The sequence below is a fragment of the Alexandromys fortis genome, unplaced genomic scaffold, assembly GCF_014885135.2.
Source record: "Alexandromys fortis isolate MF-2015 unplaced genomic scaffold, M_Fortis_MF-2015_v1.1 scaffold_125, whole genome shotgun sequence".
Classification (NCBI taxonomy): Eukaryota; Metazoa; Chordata; class Mammalia; order Rodentia; family Cricetidae; genus Alexandromys; species Alexandromys fortis.
The window spans coordinates 3997375-4002602 of NW_026068026.1; positions in this window are offsets into that span (position 1 = coordinate 3997375).

Below are 5228 nucleotides of genomic sequence, written 5' to 3' on the forward strand. Positions count from 1 at the left end.
GTTCAGTGAAAAACCCTGTTGCAAAATCCAAGGTGAAGAGCAATAGAGGAAGACATATTGGAGCTATAGCCTTCACACATACAGGCAACGCAGACACACAAACACAGACACACACAAATAAACATACACTTACAGACACATACAATCAGACATACACACACACAAACAGAGACATACACACTGATACACATACAAACACATATGCAAAGGCACACACAGAGGAACATATACACACAGGCATATATACACATGTGTGCACACATGCACGCAGAAATCCTCATGCACAAGCGCATGCATGCGTGCACACACACACGTTTCCATTTTCATTGCTATAAAATAAAGAAAGAAGCTTTCCCTAAGCCCTTTTGTTGAAGTATTACTTTACAAATCTCTAACAGTTCTGGCATGAATGAAGATATTCTAAGAGACAATTGTTCCTTCAGCTATACGGCTATAGAAACAAGGAACTGTTGGAGGAGGTTGCTTGTTGGTTCCTGGCTGTTTAGCCCTGAAATAATCACACCAAAACCATATTATCTAAATCACTGCTTGGCCCATTAGCTCTAGCTTCTTATTGGCTAACTCTCACATCTTAAGTTAATCCATTTATATTAATTTGTGTATTGCCATGAGGTTGTGGCTTACTGGGGAAAAGTTCCTGTCTATCTCCAGTAGGGCTACATGACTTCTCCCTGACCCCACCTCCTTTCTCCCAGCATTCTATTTAGTTTTCCCCACCTAGCTCTGTTCCCCTATAGCTCTGCTATAGGGCCAAAGCAGTTCCTTTATTAACCAATGATATTCACAGCATACAGAGGGGAATCCCACATCAAGGAACCCAAAGAAAATGAAATTGCTCATGCTGTAGTAGAAAATGGCTGTAGCCAAATGACATCCAGAGTGGGAACTGGTCTCCCAGGAAGAGTGTAGTACACAGAACTGACAATTTGCCAGTGCAGGACAGACTGAAGCCCAGACAGTGGTGGCAAGCAAGAATACACTTTGGCTGGGAAGGTTTTGTGATACAAACAAGCCTTCTATCTAAACTTGCCTTAACCCAAGAAGGTAGACTTGGAAGGCTCACTGGACCTCTTTGTTCCTTTTCAGTTTCACCCTATTGACTAAGTTTCGATTTCTGTTTTTGATTATTGTTTGTTTACTTGCCTTTTTGAGGACTGGTGGGAAACTGAGGCTCACTAGGGACTCTAATGACCTAGGCTCTGACCCTAACACTTTCTCCTTCTCTAATGACCTAGGCTCTGACCCTAACCCTTTCTCCTTCTCTTTGAAATCTATGTAAATCTTTCTTTAAAGTTAAGCATGCCTCTTGCAGGTTTGATGATCTGGTAAAGTCTTCTCAAGGACTGAACTCCATCTCTTTGAAATGCAAGCATCAAATGAGATGAATCCCTGCTTCTTAGAGGAGTTTCTGGCAGGGGGGAGGAGGGACTCATAGTGTGGGCCTGGTTCCAGCTTGTAAAACTACCTTCTGTCATAAAGATACACATTTGCTTTTCTTTGTATAAAACCAAGAAGCTAACACAGATGGTTACCCCAATTTCAAGATCAATTTAGGATGAATTGAATGAATTGCATACAGTAAAGAATGCAGTCAACTCTTCTCATTTCGAAACATGTTTCTGTTTATCTTGAGAAACTGTATTTATGACTTGTCTATATCAGTCCACACAAAAGAATGAGATTTCTTTGTGTTTGTAATCTCCTAGAGGTTACCTATAATGTCCATAATAAATAACTATTCTTAAGGTTCATATTCTCTCTCTCTCTCTCTCTCTCTCTCTCTCTCTCTCTCTCTCTCTTTACTGACTCACTCACTCCAATGTTTGTGGAAGGTATTTCTGGGTTGGGAAATTATTTTATTTTTGTTTTATAATTATTAATGGTATAAGTTCATGTGTGTGTGCAAGTACAAATAAGCATGTTGCACATACATATGAAAAACACAAGTCAGTAGTGCCATATCAATTGTATTTTAATAAATAAAGACTACCTGAAGATCTATGAGTTAGACAGTCCCACTGGTTAGCCTTACAGACAAGATTATGGTAACACATACCTTTAATCCCAGTAACCACCTTGGTTGCCATAGAAAACAGGTTTTGTATGCCTCTAATCCCAGTGGTGCACACCTTTAATCTGAGCCCTAGAGAGGAATATAAAACAGGGCAGGGAGACAGGTCTCAGAGACAGTCTTCTTCTGAGATTCCTGGAGACAAAATCACCATTATAGACTGAGGTTGATGGAAGAGCCAGTGGCTGGCTATTTTGCTTTTCCCATTTCCAGGTTGAGCCCCAATTTCTAACCCTGTTTTTTTTTTTCTTAATTGTGCTTTACAGGTCAGCCTAAATCTTCTTTTCTTGGGTGCTGTCCATTTTATTTTTCAAGCTGGGATTTCCCATGACCTAAAATCTTCCCATTAGGATAAACTAAATAGCCTACAAGCCTAGGGATCTACATGTCTCTGCCTCCCCCAAAAAAAGGGTTTGCAAAATATACCATCCCACTTGATTTTATTTAACGTGGGTTGTGGGGACCAAACTCAGGTCTATATGCTTCTACAGAAAGGACTTTACCAACTGAGCTATGCCCCCAGCCCCAGGAGAGGTTTATTTTAAATTTTAGTTCTCCAAAGGGTGAAATCTGTCTTACACATTAACAAATTTTGGGCAATTTACATCTACTAAATACTTGGGTTTTATTAAGGAAGCCAGGACTAAAGGTTTGTTATGTAATTAGAGACCAAGATCTTGTGGAAAAGAGAGTGGGGATAAAGGAGTTGGAGCAATGAAGGGAGATGTGAGGTCTAATGAGGCCCTGAGGAGGAATTCATCATTACTTATTCTATAACATTAAGTAACAAAAATTAACAAGAATAATTAACGAATAAGTAGAATGTTGTGAGTCCCACGGATACACTGGCATCAGAAGGACTATGTAATTTAGATATTTATCCCTCAGTGTCATCTAAAATGTATCATTATGGTGGAGAAGCTGTGCATGAAGGCAAAGAATCAAGATTGCCATAAGAAGAAAACTAAGCAGAGGATGATTGGAACCCCTACCCTCCTACCCAACCCTTGCTTTGTGTAATGAAACAGAGAATGCTTAGAAAAAAAGTCCATACTCTCCAAATACCTGAAACAGTGAGGGCTTCATCAGTATCCCACAGATCTCGACAGACTGGTGACTGGGGGCTGGGAGTGCTTCCAGTCTTTTCTAGTTCTCCGTCCTATTCCCTTTCTCAGAAGTGACATTTGCCTTCTCACTAAACTGCCTCTATATAAAAGCCCAGTTCTTTGGTCTCTGTCATAAGAATCTGATTGCTCTTTGGGCTGACGAGGAAGGGGGACTGGGTTGGGGGAGGGGGAGGGAAAGGGGAGGCGGCGGTGGGGAAGAGACAGAAATCTTTAATAAATAAATAAATAAATAAATAAATAAATAAATAAATAAATAAAAAGAATCTGGGAGCCTGAGTAAATACTGTCTGGACTCAGCCCCTGGCCCTAAACACTGCCCTGTAACACCACAGACATTAATAACTTTTGCCAAGGTCTACATCTTCACTGCAAATGCATGTGTTTGGGGATCAGCATTCATTCTACACCCAGGTTTAAAGCAGAGCCTCTTCTTAGAGTTAACATAAATGTTTATGATTCTCAGAATCTTCGTTACTTCACCGGAATCTGTAGTCACCCCAGTGTGTTTGCAATGTGGCCTTTTAGCTTCGGTATTTTGTCTGGTTTGTAATCTGTACTCTTAAAGAAGCCACTCTTCGTTGTCCTAATGCACGCTTCACTCTGAAGCCTCACCCCTCTTGTGTCCTTATTGTACAGTTTCTTTAACAACGGGTGTAATAGTTAATCTCATTTGTTGACTTCACGAGTTCTATAATCACCTGGGAAGTGTGCACCTCTAGGCAAGCCTATGGGAGATTACTTTAATTACTTTAATTGAGGTAGAGAGACCCACCCACTCAAGGTGGCACCATCCTCTGGGCTGGGATCTTGAGCTGCATAAAAAGGAAGAAGTGAACCAAACACAACATTCAAGACTCCTTGCTTCTGGAGCATGGATACCGTGGGAGCAGCTGCCTAAGGCTGCTTCTGCTCTACTTTCCCACCAAGATGGACAATAGCCCCAAACTGTGAACCAAATTAAACTCACTTTCCCTTAAGTTGCTTTGTCAAAGAATTTATCACAGCAGCAGAAAATAAAAAAAAATAGATGATATGCCACAATAAAGGTTCTTCCTAAACCACAAAGATGGAAAAGTTGAGAGGACAAAAACATAAAGAAATAAAAGGGGATGGCTAAATAATTGATACTCTCTGTGAAAATCCCCTTAGCTAATTTGCATATTCTGTACTTATAGCATATGCATATTGAGTTTCTCTTGGAAGGTAATTCTGCAACCTATCCCCTTTACCCTAGCCTAGATCTGATATGGAGATGAACCTAGTTAAAATTTCTGTCTTTTCATTTTGTTAGAAGTGGTCCTGTAACTGTGAAGATTTCTATTCAGGTCTATGTGCTGGGATTTATTCTTTAGAACATGAAGCTGGTGAATACCTGACTAGCGCCCTTGTTTAAGAACCTTAAATGTATGGGAGAAGGGATAGTGAACGGGTCCACCATTGTGAGATAATTAGCTTCGGTATCTTGGAGGCAGAATGAAGCAGCAAAGATGTGAACATCAAACCACACAGTGAGAGATTAGTAAGTGGATGGTTCAAACATATTTTTCAATGGGAGGAATGACACTTTGTAAATGGAAGAACATTCTTGGATTTTACTTTAGAAACAGGAATGGAGCAGGTAAGGAAAGGTTAGAATCAAAAGAAGTTTCTGAAATCTTTGGACTTAAAGGAATTGCTAAGCCTCACGATACTCTGATACTCATAAAAATCACCATGTTATAACAAAACTTTGAAGTGGCTGCTAGTTGCGCTATTCCTCGTTTAGAGGTAAGCCTTATAATCACCATCAGCTTGCCTGAACTTTGCACAGGTTTCTTCCTGATTCCAGAACCCCACCACTTTCTCTCTCTCTAGAGTATTTGCTTCAAGAAAACTTTAACAAGCCCAGTGGCATATGTCAGTGATCTCAGCTACTCAAAAGGCTGAGGAACAAATACTGTACCTTCAGTGGCATCCTAAACAACTTAGTGAGACTCTGCCTGAAAATAAAATGTAAACAAAGGAGAAAA